The sequence below is a fragment of the Canis aureus genome, chromosome 9, assembly GCF_053574225.1.
Source record: "Canis aureus isolate CA01 chromosome 9, VMU_Caureus_v.1.0, whole genome shotgun sequence".
In the NCBI taxonomy this organism is placed as follows: domain Eukaryota; kingdom Metazoa; phylum Chordata; class Mammalia; order Carnivora; family Canidae; genus Canis; species Canis aureus.
Window position 1 is genome coordinate 43,017,239 of NC_135619.1, and position 12,194 is coordinate 43,029,432.

The window sequence follows — 12,194 nt, forward strand, 5'->3', positions numbered from 1 at the left end:
CTCCCTTAGGCCCATAGCCCCTGCTGAAGGTTCAGCCATCACTGCCTTGACATGGTGGTTTGGAAAGAATGAATAGCTGACTGAAGGCCAGAAGACCTATGATATGACTCAGTAGAGAAAGATATGAAGACTTGGCAAGATTTCCCTCTCTGGAGAGTGAATCAAGAGATCAAGAAAGTTAAGATTGTGCTTTATGCTATGAAAAAGATGAAATTATAAGGGAACAAAAGCCATGAGACCCAGAAACCAAAATGTAGAATAAAAAATGGAAATCAGTCGGTACTGAGAGAGGAGCAGAAGAGCAGAGAACTATGTGGGGGATGTGAGAGGGATGGAGATGTGGATCAGATCTCCAGTTGCTTAGGTATCTGACAGTGCTTCGGCCACAGGGTCAGTTTCGGTTCATGTATTTTGAACTGAAAACAGTTCATATCCCCTTTTCCTTGAAATAACCCTAGTTCCTTAAAGAGCTCAAGCTGGATGGACATCTCAGCCATTTGACAGAAGTGCCCAGAAGGAAGGGAGTGTATTTTAACCTAAGTGATCAACCTTGAAAGAAATAGAAGTTAGCTCCACTTGACCCAATCTATGTGAGTTTACAAGTAGACCTGTACACTGTGCCAGCACAATTTATAGGGGGTTGTTTTTTTAGAACCTTTACTCTTTGTTTTAAATACCAACACTTGTATTGTAGCATGTACCACAGAACTGAAATGACATTCAACCTTCAGTTCAGGAAATCTTGTCAATCACCTATTTCTTTTTCTTCACGAGATTCTGTTTTCATGTTATCTTGACTTTGGATGTAGATCAGATAATAATAATAGTGTCCACAAATGCTTGCTTTTGCTCAGGGTTTTCATAGAGCTATAAATGGCTAACATTTTTTGTGTGTGCTCTGTGCCAGGTGCTGTTCTTAAGAGCCTTACATGTAATAACTCATTTTACAGTCATGACAACCCGATGAGGTAGATAGTATTATCACTCCCATTTTATATGAATGAAAAAATGACACATAGTTTTAAAAAGTTTCCCAAGGTCTCATCACTATTAAGTGGCAGTGCTTGGATTCAAATACAGTTAGAATCTACTTTCTGAATCATGATTCTATACTGCCTTGTTCCCATGGAAACTACAGAAGATCCTGACTAACCAGAGGTTATGAGTTTTTTTGATCCCCCTGGCAGTTATATCGCAATGAAAATTAATTAACTCATTCAGCAAATACGATACATAGACAAGACAGAGAGGTGGGGCTCTGCCCTCAAGGGACCTTCTGGTGTTTCAGACTTTTGTCAGTTTGGTTGGAGTTAGTTTTTCCCCTCAGAATCTAATTTGCCCTCTGGTAAATTAATAAGATAGAGTTTTGCCCCTGCAAAGCAGAATTTTGGAACTTTGGTGACTTCAGCAAGGCTCATTCTTATTAGAGCAAATATTTATAATATAGTGACAGTGATCATTTTTTTTTTTTTGCTAGAATTTTTATCCCTGAATCTTTCTTTTTCTTTTGTGCCTATCCCATCCTTCCCCAGTCTGTATTTTTATATTTGGTTTAAAATTTTTCAATTTGTTATTCAAATATTTTTGATTTTATATTTTTGGATTTATTTCTTTTTTTATGGAGCATTAAGGATCCAACTTAACATAGTTTATCAAACTACTATGGTAGTATATGAAGACTAAGTTCAGTGATGTGTAGCAGAGAAACCTAGAAAACAGTGGTTTAAATAAGAGAGAAGTTTATTTATTTATTTATTTATTTATTTATTTATTTATTTATGAAAGAATTTTGAAGGTAGCATCCCAGGACTGGCATGGAGTTTCCACAAGGTTGTCCTTACAATTATGCTATAGGGTTTGGCAATCTTCCTCATGGTCCAAAATGGCTGAAAGGGCTCCAGTCATCACATTATAGCCCAGGTAATAGGATGCAGAAAACAGATAAGAAGGTTTATTTCTTTTCTTTTTATGACTTTTATTTTATTTTATTTTATTTTAAATTTTTATTTATTTATGATAGTCACAGAGAGAGAGAGAGAGAGAGAGAGAGAGAGGCAGAGACAGAAGCAGGCTCCATGCACCGGGAGCCTGACGTGGGATTCGATCCCGGGTCTCCAGGATCGCGCCCTGGGCCAAAGGCAGGTGCCAAACCGCTGCGCCACCCAGGGATCCCTCTTTTTATGACTTTTAAAAAATAGATGTCCCGCATAACGTTTCTACTTAGATCTTTTATAGCCGGAATTTAGTCATGTGGCCACACATATGCAATTATGGAGACTAGAAAATATTAGGTTGTAACTGAGTGGCAATATGACCATCTAAAAATTGGGGGTTGGTTATTATAGAAGAATAAAAACAGATATAGGGAGATAATTTGAAGTCACTGCTCATAGGTACTTTATATATAGTTGATAAAGATTTATTGATTGATTTTTATAAGCTTGATCATATTCTTAGAAGTATCACTCAAGTTGTTAATAAAGATAATTGACTTAAGGATTTTCCCTCTTCTTATTTTTTACATTATGATAATATAACATACGATTGCATTAATCACATCTAAAATAAACCCACCTGAAATTAGTTTATGCAAAATAGGGAATACATTAGAAGAATATGGGTAGAAGTCTTGGAAGAGGAAACCCAAAGCAGAAAGAAAAGCAGAGATTCCAGAAAACCTGGAACTGAGAACTCCAGTGTAACAAAGACACCTTCTTCATCCTCTTCTCCCTTTGTCCATTGATTTTTATTTTTTCAATGCAGAATGTATTTTTCCTCTTGGCAAAAACAAAAATAAAAACAAAAAGATGTTCAATGACATCTTCCAGATTATATATCTAGTTGAGACTTGAGATGACCTTCCTTCCGAAATCTAAAACTCTTGGAGTAATGGCTTCATTGGCCCATCTTACATCAGGTGTCCATCTCTTGACAAATTGGCCAATGGCCAGTCAGTAGTAACGAGGCTTTTCTTGCTGCCATCATATGACAGATGTGTGGAAATGGGAGGAGCAGTTCAATAGGAAAGGCAGGTACTGGCTAGGCAATTGTATAGGCTACACTATAATTATACATGATGGAAAAACACAGATCAGTGGTCTGAATTAAATGAAAGATAACGGAGAATGGATCAATCTTAATGCAAAAAAATTGATTTATCTATGAATAAACACCATTTGATAGGTCTGCAATACATAGAAGGTTTATTATGTGTCAGGCATTGTGCTGAGTGCTTTTTACATTTTGAGTCATTTATTCCTCATAACCCTATAAGCTAGAGATTATTATCCTCTTTAACAGATGGAAAACCGAGCTCAGGCAGGTTAAGTAACTTGTCCAAGAACATATAGCTAGTAAGTATGCTACATTTGTCTTAACTTCAAAGTTTTTAACTACCACAGTAATATACTGTCTCATTGCTTCCCTATTTTTGGTTGGAAACTATGGTCATTTTTGATGAGGCAATTATTAGCTGTTTTTTTTCCTCTTAGTTCTGCCATAACAAAGCTATGTGAACTTGATAAATCTTATAATGTATCTGAGTTTTAATCTCTTTATCTGTAAAAAGATTGGGTTGTATTAAATTACTTTTTCCCCTTGTTAATTCAGGCAATATTTTATTTCTAAAGGCAAGAGTATGAGCTATTATATTTTAAAAAATTTTAATTCACCCAATATTTTTGAGTTCTTCTAGAGATAAATCTGTGTAGGAACTGTGATGAAATTAAAGATATACAAGTTGTAATTTCTGCTTGTGGTGTTATGGAGAAAAAAACTCAGAATTATTATTTTGCAGTATTACAAGTCCAGAGAAGAGTAGCCTTCAGGAGTCATATAACCACCAGCTCAAACATATTTTCAAAGGTTTTTCTCTTTGTTTGCCATCTTCAGTGTGTTGACTTCATTGTAAGGTTAATTCCTCTTGTGGTTGTTAGATTGCTGCCAGTGATCATCTCTGTTATCATTTGTATCTGAGAGAAAAGAGAGAATCCTCTCCCCTAAGCATGGACTAAAAAATCCTTCCCTTCAGTCTGATTGGGCCAATACACCCTAGGACAATAATGGTTATCCAGTATATTAGAATATACCTAAATTAGAATTAGAATAGTCTAAGACCTAGCATAACTTAGATACCAAGTCATACTGCAGTAAAAAACAACCCCAAATCTCAGTGGCTTAAACAATAAAGGTGTGTTTTTTATTCATATATCCATCCTGGCCTCATGAGGGTGGGAGGTGGAGTGTTCCACATTTTCCTCTTTTAGGGATTTAGGCTGACAAAGGCTCTAGCATCTTCAGTAATATTGGTTTTGAGACTGGGGAAGAGTAAACACTGTAAGAACTTGTACTTGCAATTAAATTTTTTACCTGGATGTTACACATCTACTTGCAACCCACTGTAGACTGGTGACTATAACTAGTCACATGGTTTAGCTCAACTGCAAGTCTGGGATGAGTAGCGGAGATGTATGAATGAAAATCTCTTTATATGCAAGGAAAGAGAGGGTAAGCAAGTCTCTACCATACTAGGAAATTAATTTACTGGTAGACTTAGGCTAATTGAATTGTTCTTCTATAGCTGGAGGTTGGATGGTTACCTAAAACACACACACACACACACACACACACACACACACACACACAGCTCTATTAATGAGGAAGGAATAGGAGTGGATGTCAGCAGTGTGAGCTATATGATGCTTTATTCCAATGAAGAAGATTTCAGCTATGGTGGCAAGTCATAGAAAGGGATAGTTTGGCTCATTTCACAAGTCTTTAAATCAATCCCTTCATTCACTCTTCTGATTGGAAATATTGGCTCTGAGTAGGTGTAGACTGAATTTCTACTTAAAGAGTTGGCTCAAAAGTGACTTAAAAACATGCACTGGATTTCAAAGTATAGACTGTTTCTCCATATTTAATTGTTGTGTCTGTTGGCAATGGTATGTCGAGCTGGCTAGATTTATAGTTTTGGAACTGGCAAACAACTAAAATTTTTCTAGACCACCACCTTTATTTTACAGATAAGAAAACTAAGGGCCAAATCGGTAAAATGATGGTCTCAAGGTCAAATCTTTTTGCATGTAGCAGTAACAGTGTTGTCTTTTGAATAATTTCTTGGAAGATGGAATCCTCTAAGTAAATGCACCTAAAGCAAACTTAGAAAATAAGGATAATTAAAAATTATTAAGAATGTTTCCAGGCCTGACATTCAGTTGATCCACATTTCTAGAAATGGAAACATTTCTATAAACTATTTGTTGAGAAGCTGCTTTTGAAAGCCTCTTTACCTCCTCTTTGTGACCTCATAGATCCCCTTACTAAAATAACAGGATCCAACTCAAATAGTTGCTTTTACAATTAAATGATGGAGGTAAGAGTTTATTATGGCCCCTGACACTCAGTAGACACTCAGCAGTATTACACTTAGGCATTATTTTTATTATAGTCATTAATAAAATAGTAGTAGTAAACTTCAAATTAGTTCCTGCATGAATGTTCTCAACTTTGGAAATGTGATAATATTCAAGTTCATTACCTTTGATCTAGCTAATGTCTCAATAAAATGGCTACTTGTGTATTCACTTTAATTTTTTTTTTCTTAAAGATTTATTTATTTATTTATGATAGACAGAGAGAGAAAGAGAGAGGCAGAGGCAGAGACACAGGAGGAGGGAGAAGCAGGCTCCATGCCGGGAGCCTGCCGCAGGACTTGATCCCGGGATTCCAGGATCGTGCCCCAGGCCAAAGGCAGGCGCTAAACCGCTGAGCCACTCAGGGATCCCCTAACTTTCATTTTCATCTTTTCCATTGTCTAATGGTTGACTCCTCCTTGCCCCACCCACAAGACCCCATAACTCTGGTTGATGACTAAGAATTTGACACAGGTTGTATAAAAGAATATAATGTACTGACAAGGTTCTATTAGTTCTATACAGAACATAAAGATTGTTCTGTACAATCTCTTGCTAAATAGAACTTATCTGTAAATTTTTAGATAAATAAAGATGAGTCTAAAACCTAGTTGGTGAGGGAAGGGTGGAGGAAGTGGTGGGTCACTTCTACTTGCTTGAGCAAATATCAGAAACTAGGAGTGATGAGAGACAGAGGCAGGCAGCTGGGGTGAGAAGAGAGAAAGAGTGGGCCCCAGGAACAGCAGTGGGTGGTGGTGGTGGGGAAGCTGAAGCTTGTGGAGAAAAAACATCTTTTGACAGAGATGGCTTCCGGTGACTAGTAACATTTAGAACCTTTTGGAGATATTTTTCTTTTCAGAAACTTAGCCTAGCAAGGGAAAGGCAGAGCCTTAATATTACTAAGGATATACTTAATATTCCTCTCTGGAGAGAGTTAAAGAAATGTGTTTTTTAAAAGCTGTTAACTATTGTGAATTTTTTTGAAATTCATTATTGATCTGGAACTCAGTGTGTAAAGATTTGCTCTTAAAACGACAGTTGTATAACTGAAACTTCCAGTTCTGAGGTGGCAGCTAAATCCTGGGCATATCCTGGAAAGGGCTTTGATAACAGTGTTCTGTCACAGGCCAACAAGTGTATTGACTCAACAGAGCACAATCAGAGTCATTAGAGAACTAATTTCTGAGTGTATTCTAGAGACACCCAAGTAATTTGATATTTTATTTTTTTATTTTTTTTAAATTTTTTTTAATTTGATATTTTAATATGTAATATACCCTCCTATCAAAATGCCCTAAATCTTAGACAAACACTCCTAGGACAGATATTTTTTTTAAGGCTGAAAGAAGTAGAGAAGGTATGTATTTTATTTAGTTTTTAAAAAAGATTTTAAGTTATCTCTGCACCCAACTTGGGGCTCAAACTCACAACCCTGAGATAAAGAGTCACACACTCTACCAACTGAGCCAGCCAGGTGCCCCTGAGAAGATAACGTATTTTAATTCCTACATTTTTGGAATGGAAAAATGAAGGCCAGATGGAAAACCTGATGTTTTGAGAAAAATGTAAAGTAAAGCTTTGAAATTGGAGGTCTTAAAGTATTATATAAGGCAAGCTTTAAAGTTACATATGCTTGCTAAAGTACTTTTTAAACTGCTGTTTAAACTGAAAAGTAAATATCCATCTCACCCCTGATTTCTAAAAATGACCTAGAGTATGACTGATAAGATGTTAGCCTTTACTCCATCTCATGATGGCATAAACCTAAAATTTCCATTCATTTCCAACAACCAAAGCTTGTGGCCCCTATAGAATTCTTTTGTTTGTAAGCTTAGTACAGGACTCTCTTTAGTGGAGGAGGGCAACCATGCATTCAATAAATCATATTGAATGATGATAATCAAGCTTTCTGAGCTAGAACATAATTCTGGCTCTGTCAGTATCTTTTTTTTCTGTGACTTTAGACAGGTCACTCTACTTTTCCCTCAATTTTTCTCCTCTTACAGGGAGATAACAGTCATGAAAATGACTGTAAACTACTTCACTGATAGCTTTTTCTTTAGAGGACTGACAATAAACACCAGAGTCACAAGGTCCAGCAAACATAAGAAGCGCCTGGGCTCCTTGAGGACAGGGAGCTTTTTTTCTTCTTTGAGTCAGCAGTTATTTGTTTTTCTGTTAATACAGTTCCTGGCGTATAAAAAGATCTCCATAAATACTGTAAATTTATGAATGTTATTAGGCAGATTGCAGTCTTGGCAGGCCAGTGCCTTGTAAATCTCTTTTCTGTGATCCTTTTCATACTCAGCATCTAAGACGCCGCCGCTGTTTGCTCTGCGATAAGTACCAATGCACATACTTAAAAATACTTAAGTCTAGAGAAATAATTTTTCTGCCCTTAGGGCACCGTCTCGCTTTCCGCGGTGCTGCGCCCCAGGCTTGGGATCTGGGTCCCGAGGCTACAGGGAAGAGTTGGGTACGGGAAGCTCATCCTCCGGCCTTCTGATTGGTCGGCTCGCACTCCACTCACACGGCTCTCGTCTCTGATTGGCCGCCGTAGCACCCCCTCCCTCGGCCCGCGACTACTTTGTGTGCCAGGGCGGCGCGCTCAGGTCCTCCGGCTCAGCTCGCTGTTTGCGCCGGTCGGAGCTAGCTCTTCGGCCCACTGCTCTGCATCGCGGGCGCCAGGAATTTCCCGAGTGCGAGCGGGTAGGAAGCATCCTAGGGAGCCCCTCTCCTGCACCCCCAAAGTTCTCCCCCCCCCCGTACTGAATAAACTTCCGCCTCGAAGGGGCTGTCGCAGCCGCGGGTCGGGGGGGTGGGGGCGGAGAGGCCAAGCATCAAACTCAGGCCCCTGTGGGAGGTCTTTCTGTCGGGGCAAAGGTGGAAACCGCTCTCACAAGATAAAACGGGGCTTCTCTGGTTGCATGTGGGTGCGATGACATTCTGTGGTCCACGCTGCAAGTTGCAGCCCGACGGCCAAGATCTAGGCTGCAGGGGCTGAGCAGCGGCGGTCACCGCTAAACGGCAGCCGGGAGCCTGCTTCAAACCTGCAGTACCAGTGCTCCTTAGGGCCGCGGGATGAACTGGCTCGGGCCAGTCAGTTCCCCGGCTGCCGGGAGTACGACGTTCCCTGGAGATGGCGCTCCCGGGCCCGGGAGCTGGGCTCGTCGGCCTGCTGGCGGTAGAGGGCGGCCTACGCTCGTGGAGGAAGCAGGCGCCCAAGCGCCGCTGGTGTCCTGCTGGAAGTCTCCGGTCCCCCAGCGGCCCGCGGCTCTGCCTGGCAGCGGATGCTGCAGCTACGCTCTCCGCGGGCGCTGCGAGAAGGGGGCGGGGGAGAGCCGCGGCACATGCCAGGGTCGCCGTAGGTGGCCGCGGCCGGCGCATGCGCGCCCTCTCCCAGCAGCCTGTAACGCCGAGGGGCGCGCGCCCCTGTCCGCGCGCGCACGCTCGCGCCGGCCGCGGCTTCCCCGCCCGCGCTCCGTGTCAGAGCCGCTCCGGCGCGTGCGCGCGGTGTCTCCGGCCGACCCGAGTAGCCGGGCTCCCTCAGCTGCAGGCCCCCGCCCCGCGGCGCCCTCTCCCAGCCCCCAGCTGACCGGTCCCCTTCCTCTCCTCGCGGAATGGGGCCGGCGCTGCTCGGGGTCGCGCGCCCGGGACCCGTCTCGCGCTCGGTCTCGCGCTGTCAGCGACTGCCCCGCTCGCGCCGCCTCGCGCTCTCGCTCAGTCAGTGGCGCCGAAGGCTCCGTTAAGCGGCGGCGGCGGCGGCGGCGGCGGCGGCGGTTCCTGTTTCCGTTTCTTCCTCTCCCTTCAGTCGGGAGTAGCATCCTCCACCCAGCCGCCCCTCCCACTCCCCCCGGGGCACCTCGGCGGAGCGCTGTGGCGGCGGCGGCGGCGGCGGCCACTGGGGACGGCGGAGACCGCCTCTGCTCCCGCCTCGGGTAAGGGGGCGTTTGGGAGCCGGGCCCCGCGCGCCTCGGGGTCTGGGGCTGGGCCGGCGCGGGGATGTGATGGGGGCTGTCGCCGCTCTTCCCCCCCAGGCGTTCCCCGGGCCTGTTGCTGCAACTGCTGCCGCTTGCCCGGGGGCTCCGGGAAAAGTGGGGAGGGAGCCCCCCGGGACGCCCGGCGCGGCCCGGGGGCGCGGGCTGGGGGTGAGGGGCGCCTGCCGCCGCGGCCGTGCTCGGCGTCGCGCACCCCTGCTCCGGGCAGGGGCCGAAGCCTCGGCGAGGAGAGGGATGGGGGCGGGGGTGGGAGGTGCCCCTCTTTCCTGCCCTCCACCTACCTGCCCCTTCGCCTGCAACTCGGTGTCTGTAGTCACGGACTGTGGGCAGGAGGATGCTCGTGCGTCGCGGGCTTCTGTGAGGGGCTGTCGGGCCAGGAGCCGGGAGTGGACCGGACCGGTACAATGACCCGCTCCCGGCGAGCGGCCAGTGCCTGGGCAGTTGACGGCGTGTGTGCCGCTGCACTGCCCCCTCCCCCCGGCCCCCGCCCCCGCCCCCGCCCCCGCCCCGCAATTGCTGTGCAAACGATGAGCTGGCGGCTTTTGAGTATCTAAACTTCTTTGGGAAGGTGAAATGAGTCCTCGCCTATTAGTGAAGGGGGATTCGCCCTGCGAGAGCGAGCGGGTTGTTGCCGGTGCAGCACCTGTTCTTTGACTGTGGGGATTGCAAGCCTCAAACCGCACGGAACGTCAGAGACGCAGCGTGTGGGTCTCGAGTAAATGGCAGTCAGCGCCTCGGTGAGGCTGATCCCTGGCGAGCTTTCCGCCTCGAGCCGTGTCTTGTCGTTAGCCTTTGGGCCGAGGCCTTGGAGAAAGGCAGGGAGAGGTGGTGTGGCTTCTCACCGGGTTTGGATTAGTTCACAGTGGACTTAAGCCAACTCTAGAAGGTGAACCTAGGGAAGGCAGAGTCGCCAGTAGATCACATCCCGAACTTCCAGGTAACAGAGAACACATTTCAGCAAAAGTTTTCTCTCAGTTTAGAATTAAGCTCATCAAGGGGGAACTGACTGAACTTTGACTTGGCTCTCTTCAGAAGCTGTAGGCAAGGTTTCATTATAGTTTTTTTTTTTTTTTTTTCCCCGCCTCCCCTCCTCGTTACTCCTGGGGGAGGGGGTAGGTAAGTGTATGTTTATTTTGTTAAATTTAAATTTCATGTTTTTATACATAGTTCTTTTATTTTTATTGTTTTTAAGGATTTATTTATTTATTTATTTATTTATTTATTTATTCATTCATTCATTCATTCATGAGAGATACAGAGACACAGGCAGAGGGAGGAGCAGGCTCCACGCAGGGAGCCCCATGTGAGGCTCGGTTCGGATCCTGGGACTCCAGGATCACGCCCTGGGGTGAAAGCGGCGCTAAACCGCTGAGCCACCCGGGCTGCCCATACATAGTTCTTTTAAAAGGTGTATCCTATAGAAAACATTTCAGGAGAGAAATCAGGCATAACAGCGCTATCTTAAAATAATGGAGCAAGTTGTGTTTTCCCTTCTTTAAAATAACGGAAAAAATGACCTAAAATCCTATGCCAAATGGTAAGGTCTTGCACGTTGCCAGCCTTGTGAAATACATCGTAAAATGTGTGTAGAAAGTCGTAATTACTTGATTTATAAATATTACAAGCCGTAGGGATAAGGTGGGCATTCAAACATTTGGATTTGTGAATTTATGGTTTGTTATGTAGAAATGTAGGGAGTTAGAAATGAATAGGCTATAAGGAACATTGAAGGGTGGTTTGGAGGCATGGATTTTCCTCTTGCTGCTTTTATAAATTGAGAATTGTATTTGAATCGAATAGCTGAACAGCTGGAATGAAACTTGTGTCCATTGTAAAAAAATATGCAAAAGTGTGTGTTTGATCGAGTAGTCAGTTAACAGGAGTATACTGTGGTTCATTAGGATAGTGATTCAAAATAATTTCCATAAAATATAGCACTGTATAGATTGTTTAGGGTGTTCTTAAATTTAGAGTCACTTGAGGTTGTTTTCCTACAAGTCAGTCCTATTTGAGATGGATGGAATTGAAAAAGAAAAACAATAATTCTGACTAAATTATGCAGTGTTTGGTTTCAATTTTATTTAGTTATTTTAAGGTACTGGAATGTCCTTAAAAGTGGTAAATTTTGAAATTTGCTAGTGGCTTGGAAAAACTTGTGTTGTTGTTTATTTTTTTAAGTGTAGTTATATTAGTAGGTTGGTCTGGAGGGGGAGCTAGTGCCAAAGCAAAGCATAGCTTACTATGCATTTGAACTTTTAAAACGCCCAAACCCAGATTTTTATGACTGGAAGGAGCATAAATTTTTAATTATAAGAGTAAGGGAATTGAAATGGGCATATATTTGTGCATAGATATTTGTGGAATATTTATATACATATATATGTTGTGTATTGTGAATTAGTTAAAAAATCTATTCATGATCTGAAATAATGGAAACTGTTTGCTTAAGGCTTACTGAATTTCCCATTTAAAATCTCAGACGATATACCCCATAATATAGAGTGTATGATAGTAGTTTCTTAACCTTCTTGTACATTGCAATCAGAAGGAAAGTATGTCTTAATCCTTTGTGCATGTTGTATGTTCTTAAATCTTTTCTTTATATTATCTACAGTCCTAAAATTTTAAAAATCAAGTAGAGTCTTATGTGGGCAAAGATACTGAATGGATAGTAAGCTTAATATTTATCAAGAGTAGAGATTCTTTTATTAAGAAATGGACCCTTCAGACATCTGGAAAGCAGGATCCCAAGGTCACTTCTTAACCTCTATCTCCTGTAATA

At 43.1% G+C, this 12,194-nt stretch overlaps 1 protein-coding gene and 1 long non-coding RNA gene across 10 annotated transcripts in view; one reads left to right on the plus strand and one right to left on the minus strand.

Moving 5' to 3' along the window:
* The window catches only part of LOC144320742 (uncharacterized), a 147,675-nt gene extending 137,804 nt beyond the window's left edge, over positions 1-9,871 (minus strand). The window contains exon 1 of the long non-coding RNA XR_013386345.1: positions 9,694-9,871. This is a non-coding gene — a long non-coding RNA (uncharacterized LOC144320742). The remainder of the gene's footprint in view (positions 1-9,693) is intronic.
* Positions 7,990-12,194, plus strand: part of FUT8 (fucosyltransferase 8) — a 301,575-nt gene continuing 297,370 nt past the window's right edge. For 5 of the 9 annotated variants that reach the window (XM_077909651.1, XM_077909647.1, XM_077909644.1 and 2 more), the window contains exon 1: positions 8,963-9,352. The gene's annotated coding sequence lies outside the window, so the exon portion shown is untranslated. Of the gene's footprint in view, positions 8,124-8,962; positions 9,353-12,194 lie in introns of those variants that run through there. The other 4 variants (XM_077909648.1, XM_077909645.1, XM_077909649.1 and 1 more) reach the window with 2 other exon arrangements.